Consider the following 13951-nt stretch of genomic DNA (forward strand, 5'->3'; position numbering starts at 1 on the left):
CTTTCCCCCCTTTCCTCCCTTCTTCCTTTTTAAAAAAATTCAATAAACTATTTAAAAAAAGAAAATAAAATAATGTGGTATAACCATGTCCTAAATATTTTTTGAGTGTTAGATCTATATCTCATCTTTCTTTCCACAAGAACCCTACAACAGAGAGAGGGGTGAGAGAAAGTGATTGGCCCAATGTCACCTAGCCTGCTCCATGACTTCAGTGGTTATCTAAACCTAGGTCTCCCTAATCCAGTGATTCTCAATCTTTCTAATGTCACGACCCCTTAATACACTTCCTCAGGTTGTGGTGACCTCCAATCATAGGTCTAGCACCAATTCTCCCAACAGAGCTCTAAGCTGATTGGCAGGAAGGTCAGAGGGAACCCCCCCTGTAAACGCCTGATAGGTCAGATTGTAAAAATATGTTCCAAGGCACCAGAATAGAAGCTTCAGTTCCTAACATCATTGGAATTTTGTCTTTTGCCCTGATCTTAGACGACCCCCATGAAATGGTCATTCGACCCCCAGTGGGGTCCCGACCCCCAGGTTGAGAACCACTGCCCTAATCCCTCTCTTGCACTCTAATTATTGCAGTACATTGTTGTCTCTGTATAAAGATGTGAGTGCATATTTTCTTTCTAAAATAATGTCACCATCAGAGAACCTATTGTAGTGTGGTGTAGGAGCATTCCCTGGGCACACAAATGTCTCCTGTGCATGGTGACTTGTGGGTAAGGATCACAGGATTTTTAGGTGTAACTTTCTATAGAATAGAATAGAATAGAATAGAATAGAATAGAATTCTTTATTGACCAAGTGTGATTGGATGCATGAGGAATTTGTCATTGGTGCAGATGTTGTTTAGTAGTTTATACTTGGTTTAAAACATTTTCTTCATCTGAGAAGCTGATATCTTGCAAAAATCAGAACAGTTTTCATAGAACTTATTTTATTAAGTTGTCTGTGTATCTAAAGTAGAATTTGTTCATAAAGGACACATTTTCAGCGTTGCAGTTTGAAAGTCATTCCCCAAAGAAAAGTCAAATAATTTTGCAGAATAGATAATTTCTCTTTAATGGTATTTGTTTATATACACTTTAAATTTCTGATGAAAAATAAAAAGTCATAAAAATAGGTATGATTATATCAGCGGAGGCAAATGACAGTGAATGCAAATCCATGCTTAAACAAATTAAGGGAAAATAGTGAAATTTTTTACTAGTGGCCTCATCTTGGCCTTAAATTTTGCATCTGCAACCAATTGAAGATGCAAAGAAATACTGTAGATATAAATTATAGAACATTGAAGAGTATCTATACTGTTTCAAGTGAAATCAAATCTATAGTTGTTTAAATTTAATGAACATTTCTTGCAAAATTATCGGTGTAAAATTCCAAAACTCCAAAACACTGTTCATATGGTAAAAACATATTTTATATATGCCAGGAACATTTGGTGGCTTTCCAATAATGATCAACTTGCTCTAAATTTTTAATGTACAGTTAATTTTGAAAAGGAGCCTGTGATCATGAGGGATGATGAGAATTTTAGTCCAGTCCTCGGGGGGGGGGGGGGGGCAGATTGCATATCTGTGCTGTAGTGTTATTTACAATAATGGCAGTGATGGTAGGAGAGGAATTAATCACAATTAAATTTCATGGAGAAATGCCACTCTGAGGTGAGAAGCCACTGGAATTTTTCCAGTGTAACTATAAATTCACCCCAGATGATGAAATTCAAGCCTCGTTGAGTTCCTGATTGGGCTTTGGGCAAATGCCTAGAGAATTGCATAAGGCCACTATGAGGCTATTGGCCTATCCAGACTTTAATGGCATTAAAAAATGCCTGCTCTTATGGGAGTATCTGTCTTCATCAGAATTCACAAAAGCAGAACAATTGGAACAGCTTCAGACATGAAAGTGTGGCTAGTGTAGCCACTCCCACGCCCCACGATAAATCATACAAACAGCAGCTGGCCTCTGTACAATGCCTTCTGCTCACATGTGGCTTGAGACTTGAAACCTGGTCAGATATGCAGTTGCTTATAAGCTGTTATATTGGACAAATGGTTAAGAACTGGACTAGAAACAGGAAGGGCTGAGTTGTGGTGTTGCTACCTTAAGCACATAAGTGAAGTGGGGATTTGGGGCCAGTCATTCTTTCAGTCTGTGGAAGAAAGCAGTTCAAATCACTCTTGAAAATTGTTATGAACTTGTTAGAAGTCATGATTGATTCTCCAAAGGAGCAAAAAGAAAGAAGAAAGTTGTTATATTACTGTTCCACCACATGAGGGACACATTTGTAAGTGGAAAGTGTATTTTGCTCACTCTTTGCTTTTTATCACTAAGGCTGTGTGCTGCGATGAAGTCCCACTGCACAAATCTCTCCCTCCTTTAAAGCATAAGTTACTGCAACAATTAGAAAGCCCTCAAGAGCTCCACCTGGTTTAATTCCTTTCTGATTATTTGCTGGTGAACCAAGCTCCTGTTTCCTATTCCACTATTGTATTTCCAGCCTATAATTCTTTTTCAGGAGAATTTAGTTTTTCAGGCAGTGGGGAATCAGAGATACATTTTTAAATGAGATGTCTGTAGATATACTACTTTAATACAATTTTCAAAGTTTCATTTTGGTACCAACATTATATGAACATTTGAAGCCTCTCCCAATATGTGCTTGGAATTGCTAATATTTCATTAAGGAAGACTTTTATATCTGTCTGCTTTCAAATTATGCCTTTTGCTGGTCACTGACCAAATAAACATTATTATAATAATGCGATTCTGCACATAATTATACTATATGTTTCTGTAAATTACTATACATAACTATATGTTATTATACTTTATGTTACTCTACCTTAGTCTATATGCAGGGGTGGGCTGCTGGGGGTTCACAGGTATTTGAGAGAACTGCTAGGATTCTGTGCAGTTTGAAGAACCCCCAAATCTCACTCCTGGTTGGCCCACCCTGCCCCTCCCAGGAGTCCACATGCAGAGGCTCAGGGAGGATGAAATATTGGCCTACCGGAAGTTTGGGGAGGCCTCTAGAGCTTGGGAGGCTGTTTTCGCCCTCCTGGAGGCTTGAAAAAAGCCTCCAGAGTCCAGGAACGGCAAAAAGTCCCCCCCCCCCCTGTAGTGCAGGAGGCTGACTAGGCCACACCTACCGTGACCACGGCCACTCAGCAATTGGGCAGAGAAGCCCTTGCTAAAATTTTTGAAGCCCATATGCTACTCTATATTACTATAGTACATTATGCCTTACAATGGCTTACTATACTATACTAGACTATAATAAAGCTCCAAAGATGCTTTTTCAAAAGACAATTGGACTTTCTGGGTTGTTTTTCTCCCCATTTTTTCTCTAGAAACTTAAGAAGGTTCTTGGATGAGAAGCAAAACATCTTCAGTTTCAAAAGCCCACTTGTCTTTGAAAAAGCAGCTTTTGGACAACAATGATCTGGATGACTGAGAATCTCCACAGACAATATACTACAGTATGTGTTATTAAATTCTAAGTTACTTTACTATATGTTGCCGAACATTACTGTTCATATACATTATGTCTACTCTATCCATTGTGTGGACTTCTGGGGGAGCCATGGCAAACTGAAAACATCTCCTTGAAAGCAGAGTTCACTAGTGTATTAAGACACAAGAAATGCTGAGTAGACTGGTTCTTGAGGACCTCTTTGGAAAAGAAGAGGATGGGAGGTTGCCTACATATGCTTTGGATGGCTGGTTTTTCCCAAGGTGACTACAGGACAGTGGTCTTCTATGGGTTTGAGCACTAGGTGATAAAGGACTCAACCATCTGAATTAAAATTTAAGACTTAGAAGTAAAAAGAAGAGATATAAATTTGATTTATTTCATCAAGGCTGAAATAAGATATTTATTTTGCAAAATTCTAGCAAACCTTTGTAGACTTTATGCTGACACCAAGATTGAAATTTGCTTACAGATAAGGGATGGAATATGGGATGAAGAGGTATTTGTTATGTCCTGAAGAAGTTGGGAAGTTTTCACTCCAGTCTGACAGGGAAGTAAAGTAGGAAAATTCTGGATTGCTGCCTTTTGTATACTGCTGCTGCTGGAAGTTATTCCCTGTAACCAGTGAAGGGCTACCAACATTTTTACTACCACACTGTGGGCGTGGCTTTCAACATCTTTCAGTGCAAATTGGGTGCTCTGGGATGGAGCTCCATTTTTGGTACCCCACTGCATTCCCCCCACTGTCCGGGCAGCAGCCCCCCCCCTGCCTGTAACCTAATAAAGATCTGAAGTCACTCCACCAATCTCCTGTCTCTTCGGTATCAGAACTCAACAGTATCTATTTAATCTTATATGTGGTAAAGAGGTATTACATTTGTCTATACTTGTGGAAGTCACGTCTTAACTATTTTTTTTTAATCATATCCTTTCCTTTCGCTTTCGTTTTTCTGTCCTGTCCTGTACTTTTTATTCTAGCTTTTTTATTCTATTCCCTTTTTAAAGTTTAATTTGTATTTAGTTTGTATTAGTTTTCACTAATCAAATTTTTGAATAGAATTATATACAGAAGAGATATTTAGTGTAAGGGTGATTCTGTGCTGTTGCCAAGTGGAGGACATCATCCATTACATCCTGTCCTATTTATGATGAAATCAAGGGGGAAATACTGATGATAAACAGATTTAAGGGTTTAGACATTAAACTATTGTATTGCCTTATTGTGGATTGATTTTAAATGTTACCAGTCAGGTTGCTGTCTTTGCAATACTTTCTTTCTTGAAAAAAACAACAAAAACAATTTTATTAAACATTTTAAAAAGAAAAAAACATATAACACACAAACAGGGGAGGGACAAGGGAGATACCTTGATCATTCAATACTTTTTTTAAAACTTGGAAAGTTTTAAGCTCTTAATTTTAGTATTAACTCCATCATAGCTCCCCTACATGCCTTTTCTTTGCTAAACTAAATCAAGTTCTAAACCAAATCAATCTGACTAATTGAGGGATAGCCCTATGAAATGGCCAAATCTGAAGTATCAATAATTACAGCAAGTCACCAATGATACTTGCAAAACCTATCTCTGTGTATAAGTGCAGGCCTGACATGAGAAACATATACAGGCAATGAACATCAATTACGCTATATACAAAACATACTGCATATATTTTACTCCTCTTTATTTTTCTGTAGATTAAGATTAAGGATGTGAAATTTCAAATCTATTCTCTCAGGTGCATCAAATATCAATTCAAAGCAGAGGTGGGACTCAAACCAGAATGGTAGGAACGCTGTTCCAGTGACAGCACTGGAGTGCATAGGCTCGCTCCATTGCTGCCCGGTGTGCACATGCCGTGCGCACACAACCAGCGCGACTCCGGTAAAAATTACTGGTTTTTTGCTTCTGCACATGCGTGGAAACAAAGAAACCATCAATTATTGCTGCTGGAAAGAGATTTCGGCTGCTGCACATGCCCATTAGCCGAATCTCACTGCCTTGCCTAGAGTGGCAGCTGGGGCCGGCAGCAAAAGTGGCCTGCCCCACTTCCGGCCATGTGGCCTGCTCTTTGATCTCTCGGGTCGCAGGAGAGATGCCTGCAGCATGGGAGAGCTCAGAACAGGCCACTCAGCCAGTATTAGGGCCACGTGGCCTGCTCCCTGTCCTGTGGCCCCTGCAGGAGGTGATCCAGGTAAGCAGGGCAAGGGGCGTGGAAAGGCGAGCGGCGGGGGGAGCGAGGGCAAGTAGCCCGTCCCTGATTCAAAGTATATAATGAAAAATGTACTTTATTTATTTATTTATTGGACTTGTATGCTGCCCCTCTCCACAGACTCGGGGTGGCTCACAGCATATACAAAAACATAACAATACAGTTTATCCAATTAATATACTAAAAAGATTCTGAAAAATTCTAACTTTAAAACATTCATTTGCATTTCACACTAACGACATTTGTTGGTCAGGGGGAAGGTCTAATGTCCCCAGGCCTGGTGGCAAAGATGTGTTTTTAAACTCTTTCGGAAGGCAAGGGGGGTGGGGGCAGTGTATATCTTCAGGGGGAGCTGATTCCAGAGGGCTGGGGGCCCCACAGAGAAGGCTCTTCCCCTAGGTCCCGCCAGCTGACATTGTTTGGTCAAGACCAACTCTGTGGGACCTCACCGGATGCTAGGATTTGTGTGGCAGATTTTGTATCTCATTTTGAATCTCTCTTGAAACACAACATCTTGAATCTCCAATGACCTAAGCTAGGGTCCTCTTTGTAGACTTCAGTTCAGCATTCAACATCATCATACTGGACATTCTCTTAACCAAACTAAATCAGCTAGCGGTACCTGAACACACTTGTAAGTGAATCACAAGCTTCCTAATAGGAAGCAGCAGGAAAGCTAGGAAAAATCACATCAGATACGTGTACAATTAGCACCCCACCCCCCCAAGGCTGTGTACTCTCACCACTTCTCTTCTCTCTATACACCAATGACTACATCTCAAATAATCCATCTGTTAAGTTTGCAGATGATACAACAGTGATCGGACTCATTCAAGACAATGATGAATCCGCATACAGACGGGAGGTTGAACAACTATCCTTGTGGTGTGACCGGAACAATCTAAAACTGAACACACTCAAAACCGTAGAAATGGTGGTAGACTTGGGGAGAAACCTTTCCACCCTTCCACCTCTCACAATACTAGACAACACGGTATCAACAGTAGAGACCTTCAAATTTCTAGGTTCTAATATATCTCAAGACCTAAAATGGTCACCTAACATCAAAAACACCATCAAAAAAGCACAACAACGAATGTTCTTTCTGTGCCAGCTCAGGAAGCTCAAACTGCCCAAGGAGCTCCTGATACAGTTCTACAGAGGAATCATTGAGTCTGTCATCTGCACCTCTATAACTGTCTGGTTTGGTTCTGCAACCCAACAAGACCAACACAGACTTCAGAGGATAATCAGAACTGCAGAAAAAACAATTGCTGCCAACCTGCCTTCCACTGTATACTGCACGAGTCAAAAAGAGGACGGGGAAAATATTAACTGACCCCTCACATTCTAGACACAAATTGTTTCAACCCCTACCCTCAAAATGAAGCTACAGATAGTTAGACACAAGAACAGTATTTTTCCCGAACGCCATCACTCTACTAAACAGTGTTCCTCAACGCTGTCAACTTTTTACTAAGTCTGCACTTCTTTTTCTACTAGTATTTTCTCATCATTCCTATCATCATTTTCCTCCCACTTAGGACTGTATGACTGTAACTTGTTGCTTGTATTCTAAGATTTTTTAAAATATTGTTTCTTCATTGCTTATTTGACCCCTATGACAATGATTAAGTGTTTTACCACATGATTCTTCACAAATGTATCTTTTTTCTTTTATTTTACACTGAGAGCATATGCACCAAGAAAAATTCCTTGTGTGTCCAATCACACTTGGCCAATAAAGAATTCTATTCTATTCTATTTTGTTTACTGGAGCTTACTCTAATAAGGAGTACAAAGTTGTAATGAATTTGAATTCTGCAGATTTCATAGGATATTGTGCAGTCAAACTACATATCTTGAATGTGTAGCATGCAGATAACCCTCGCCTTATCTATTTTTTATTTTATTTATTTGGTCAAAACATGTACAGGATAGTAAGTATTGTATAGACATAAACAAAAGCAAAGTAGGTACAGGCAAATTAGGCAATAGGACAGTAGACAGGGACAGTAGGCACAATGATGCGCTTATGCATGCCCCTTACAGACCTCTTAGGAATGGGGTGAGGTCAGGGGTGAAGTCTAAGGTTAAAATTTTGGGGGTTTGAGGAAGAAACCACAGAGTCAGGTGGTGCCTTCCAGGCATTGATCACACTGTTGTTGAAGTATTTTCTGCAGTCGAGTTTCGAGCAGTTTACATTGAGTTTGAATCTATTGTGTGCTTGTGCATTGTTGTGGTTGAACCTGAAGAAATCATTGACAGATAGGACATTGTGGCAGATGGTTTTATGAACTACATTTAGATCAGATTGAAGCTCTAAACTATCTAAGTCCAAAATTTCAAGTCTGGTGGCGTAAGGAATTCAGTCCTGAGCAGAGGAGTGGAGGACTCTTCTTGTGAAATATTTTTGGACTCTCTCAATTGTATTAATGTCCAATATGCAGTGAGCTGTATTTGAGAATTAGTCTGGCAAATATTTTGTATGCTCTGGTTATCAGTACAATATTGTCAGGGAAGAAGCTACGCCAGATTAGGTTAACAACTTTTAATGCCTTTTTGATGATGTTGTTACAATGGGCTCTGGCACTTAGGTTATTAGATATGAGTACTTCAAGGTCCTTGACAGAGTGAGGGTCATCTACAAGATCATTTTATTATTTTTTTATTTATTAGATTTGTATGCCACCCCTCTCCACAGACTTGGGGCAGCTCACAACAACAATAACAATATACAATGTAACAAATCTAATATTAAAAGAAAGTATCTAAAAACCCGTCATTTAAAAAAAGCATACAACACAAGCATACATACATAAACTCTATAAGCCTGGGGGAGATGTCTCAATTCCCCAATGCCTGGCGATATAGGTGGGTCTTAAGCAATTTACGAAAGGCAAGGAGGGTGGGGGCAGTTCTGATCTCTGGGAAGAGTTGATTCCAGACAGCCGGGGCCTCCAAGCTTGTATTTTGTGTTCTAATTTTTTTTGTCAATGTGTTAGAGCATTTGTTAGTTGAGATTTGAAGTTGCCAGTTTTCAGACCATTCATCCATTCACCCAGGGTCCCTACACCTTTGATACAGATGTTTGTGAGTTTAAACCTCCCCTCCCCCCAGCTTCTTGCTTTCCCAAATTCACACATTCTTCATCGATCAATCTGGGACTCGACCAACTAGTAACAAACAATACTAGACACAACAGCTGCCTAGAACTTGTATTCTGCAACAGTAAAAGCACAATTTATGGACTACAAATAAAAGAACCATTTTCCAACAGTGACCACAGCATGATTAACTTCAGTTCAACCTATGCCACTCCAAGACTCACCCTAATAAAGCAACACCCAAGTACAATTTTTAAAAAGCCAACTATGAACTCATAAATGCCGATCTCTCAATTCTTGACTGGCAAACTCTATTCTCTGGCTATAACACTGCCAATGACCTCTACAACATATTCTTGAGCGAAGTCAAAAGAATTATCAGACTACATGTACCACTAATAACTACCATAAGCAAGAAAATCAGCCTACCCATCTTAATAAGGAAACTACAAACCCCCCAAAATTCCTAGTTTTAGAAAGCTTAGAACTACGTCACCTTAAACACGACCTAAGCATAGCCCATAAAATCATCTGCTACAATGTCCTTCCTGTCAATGACTACTTCAGTTTCAACCACAGCTCTCGAGCACACAACAAACTTAAAGTAAACCGCTCTTAACTCGACTGCAGGAAATACGAATTTAGTAACCGAGTAGTTGATGCATTGAACTCACTACCAGACTCTGTAGTATCATCACCTAACCCCCAAAACTTTACCCTTAGACTATCCACTGTTGACCTCTCCCAATTCCTAAGAGGTCAGTAAGAGACATGCATAAGTGCACCAGAGTGCCTTCCGTCCCCTGTCCTAATGTTTCTCTTTTACTAATGTCATGTATATAAATATTATTATATCTTTGTATACCACTAATATGTACTTGACAAAACAAATAGATAAAAATAAATAAATAAATAAAAATCTCTACTAATGGAAGAAAGCATCAGCCACATACTATTTATATTTACATTATATAACTGAAATTTAAAATGCATTGATTTCAGTAGAACATAGCAGCTTCTTAGTCATACTTCCCCTTTACAGTTCCCATTTTGTCCTACTGATTCCTTTGAGGAGCAGTTTTTGATTCAGTGTTTTTTTATAAGGAAAGGAAGAGAAGACAGCAGCAGAGAATAATTTAACAGATACCCTGAAGACAATTATATGGTGCTTTTTCAATGAGTGCTTCAGCATTATTACAGAAGAATAAAAACATTTTTCAAAATAATAATATTAATTCAGGATAAGTTACAACTTTAGTTTCCTAAAGCAGACGTTAAGACTCTTATGGCATATTGAAAACAATTACAGTATTATGATATAAAGTTTGGTAACCTAAAGTCCATTTTTCTAGATTATATATAATGAATGAGTGACAGTACAGAAAATGAGGAGGGAGCACTAAGTGAATTGCAAGAAGTGGAAAGTGTGACTAGCAATAGCTGCCAATAGCTAATAATTTAACTATTACTGTCTGTTCTTGCTGCATTTCATTTTCTTGGTTCTCAGTGTTCAGATCGTCATGCCAATTTTGTGTGTGTCAGTGTGTGCATTTTATAGTAGTTAATAAATAGATATTGTTATATTTTTGTTTCTGGCTGCTATAGTGATATTTTTCAATGAAATTAAGAACATAGGCCAACTTTGGGAATAATTCAAAAGACCAATCTATACTGTCACTTTTTAAACAATCCTCATTTCAACTCAAACAAATATCCCAACATGCCACTTATGCTTATTATCATTTAAAATATATTAGCACTGTTGACAAATCACTGAATCTATACCTACTGTTACTGAAAAATATTGATTTCAAATCAAATTAATCCAGAAAATTAGATTGATAGAATTCCATTCTATTAATCAATGCCAATGTGTTGATCATATTTTCATAAGTACAGAAGAGTTCAGACCCATTCTGAATGTTCATTCTGTTTTAAAACATTGCATATTAGAAACAGCATTGAATCAACTCAATGCAATGGAAATTAACACAACTTGAGCATTATTGCTAATGTGGCTCTCTGGCTTCCATGCAATTCCATCCATTGTCATAGTTTAGAGAAGCTGCTGGAATGAATGGTCCAATAGAGTTAGTTAACATTAACTCCAAGGATCCATGTCATACCTACTATATAATTGCCGTTAGGGATCTCTCTCCCTTGTAAGAAGCACCTTCTTGTGCCCCAAAGCTGAGAAGAGTCAATGCAGTTGCTATGTTTGGCACAAATCAGCTGTAGCAGTTAACTAACCCTGGACGTTTTCTCAGTTGTGACAAACATTTTGGCTTTCCAGAACTGCTTTAATCTTTTTGGAAGATTTATGTTTGCCTTTGCATCAATAACGTGCCCACAATAACCTATCAAGTTTTTGAAAAATTAGCATTTTATGCTATTGGCTCTTAACCCATATTCCTCTAGGCATTTTAAGACCTTTTGTAGGGTTTCCAGATGTTTTTCATCACTTCCACCTGTCACAACAGAGTTATCCAAATATGCTGAATTTCCTAAAATAAGTTGCAAAACGTGGTCTTGCACACGTTGCCAGATAGCAAAAGCTGGAGCATTACCAAATCATGAAATGCTACATTGGCAAAGAAGTTGGTTGTGGGATGCAACAGCCTCGATATCTCAGCCATGGATCCCCCCCCCACCTTCCATGGTGGCAACTTCAATTCCAGCTGTTCAAACCAATGTCTGTACTGAAGCCATAAAATGTCTCTTCAGTTCTTTATCTTTCTTGGAGGCCTTTCTGCTACTTGGGTTGTCCCTCTGTTCAGACAGGAGTTTTGCAATTGCCAAACAACTGTAGAGTGTTGAACAAAAGCTCTATTTTGGCTGCAGCAGGTTTGGTGGTGGTGGGGAAACAATAATACCTAAAAGTAAGGTGGCAGATCCTTTCATTCTTCAGCAGAAGAGCTGAAACTCTCCATGATGTAAAGTGTTTCAAGATGAGAAGATACAAAGCCCAAATCACAAAATCACAAATATTTCTGACCCAATGAAATAAATAGATGGTTTATGACCTAATTCTAGTAATTGCCTTGGAAACATATTCATTTTGAAATCTGCCTCCCTTATTCATATCTGCCTTTATAGGAACATTTAATATTAAGGAGGAAATAGGCTAGAATGTCTTTAGAATATAATATTCTAGATGGAAGAGGGATTTTTTTTTTACAGTAAAGATGAAGTTTCCTTCAAATCCAACTCAGCCCCTGATAAGCTCTTAGACTTCATGTTGTTTTCTTGGCAGTTACTGTGGTTTGCCATTGCTTTATTCTTGGTAAATCCCCCTGGTGCTCATCAATTTCCATACTAACCACGTTCCACCCTGTTCAAGATCAGCCAAAATTGTCTAAATACAGTCAGTAACATGAACTTTATCAGCCTTGTCAACAGGCCCAGCAAAAACACAGGTTCCAGGACTGGCAATGTAATGTCCCTCACCTCTCCTGCAATTCAAGCTGGTTTAACACCTGTCAGAGAAAATGGGAAGCTCTTATCAGGGTTTGTTGTAAACCTCCTGGAGTCATTGAGAGTGAGCTGGGAGGCCACATAAATTTTCATGAAGGAAGGAAAGAATGAATGAGTAGCAGTCTCCTTTTTCAAAGATTTTGCATTATAAATAAATTTCTCCCAAATCTTCAGAGACAGTTTGATCTAGTGGTTAAGGCATCATACTAAACCAGGAGATTGTTCATTGTATGGTTTGACTCCAGATTATTTATCATATTTGTTGCTCTTCTTTGCATTCTTTCTAACATCTTTTCTTTTCTTTTTTTGTATTGTGGTGACCAGAACTGGATGCAATATCCCAAGCAGACCTTCACCAGCGCAGACTGTGCTGGTCAAAATATATCCCTGTTCTTCAGAGATAAAAAGAAAGGTGTGCCTTGCTAATTTTGCCTTTAACAAAATATGTAGTGTAGTTTAAAGATGTGCCTAAAAACCAGTGTTTGAAATAGAGGGTGATACTAGAAACCTTAATATTTGTTATATTTCCCCACCAATAGCCAAAACATATCCAGTGAGCATTGGCCATTGTAATTTTAAAAAAACTAGATATGAGGACTATTTTGGTCAACTTAGACTATCTCTCTTGAAACTACTTTCTCCTTGATCCCAGATCCCATAATATCCTACTATAATCCCATAATAATATAAGTATTATTTGAATGTATTGAATATATTTCATTTCAGGGCATTTCAATTTAATCCTTTTAAAAAAATGATTTTTCAGTGGTCTGTGATTGGAGAAAGTTTGAAAAATATGAGATATTACCATGTATCTGTGAGATTATTAGAAACGTTAACATTACTATATCAATTATGTGGAGAATTTAGCTGCTTGTGTTATGGTTTTCAGTGACTTTTATAATTTACTGTTTTGAAATTTACTATTTAGTAACATAGAAGAAGCAGAAATGGTTTCAGAAAGATGAACAGAATGTTAATAGTACATAAAATTTAATCAGGGTAAAAAGAAACATAATAGGAAAATTTCCAGCAGCTTTGGATTTACAAAGAAAGGAGTCAAAGAACAGTGGAAAAAGTGTGTGTGGCCCGATTCTTTTTATATTTATGGTTTGTCTTTGATATTTATGGTTAATTATTTTTTTATATGTCATTATTAAGGAAACCCCATCATATTCAAAAAACATTTTGAAATTAAAACATTGAAGAATTGAATTGTACATTGAATATTACTTCTATTTAAATGGGGGTACAGGAACACATTTGCATTATTATTATTGTTCTATATTGGATTGGATTTTAACTCAACTGCTCTAGCCCAGAAACCTAACATTCCAAAAATTTTCAAACCTGTTTCTTCAAAAAATATATAAATAAAAACAATGTATTTGCAATTTTATACTACTTATATTGATATTTAGAAAATCTATTCTGATATAGAATATTTTAAGATAATAAATCAGATTTTCTATATTTTGAAAATACAATGTGCTTCAGAGCTCGCACAGTTCTGAATTTTTCAGCTGCTTATTAAAACAGACTAACTTTTTCAGCCTTTTATACAATCTGGGTTAAAGGATTAATTAAACTATAAGAAGTATAAAGAACTTCATTAAGCCAATGCAATTTTTAAGCAGTGGCCTCTTTTTGCAGGTCTGCATGGCATCTCGAAAAAATA

This window comes from Erythrolamprus reginae, chromosome 3 (genome assembly GCF_031021105.1).
Source record: "Erythrolamprus reginae isolate rEryReg1 chromosome 3, rEryReg1.hap1, whole genome shotgun sequence".
Lineage (NCBI taxonomy): Eukaryota > Metazoa > Chordata > Lepidosauria > Squamata > Dipsadidae > Erythrolamprus > Erythrolamprus reginae.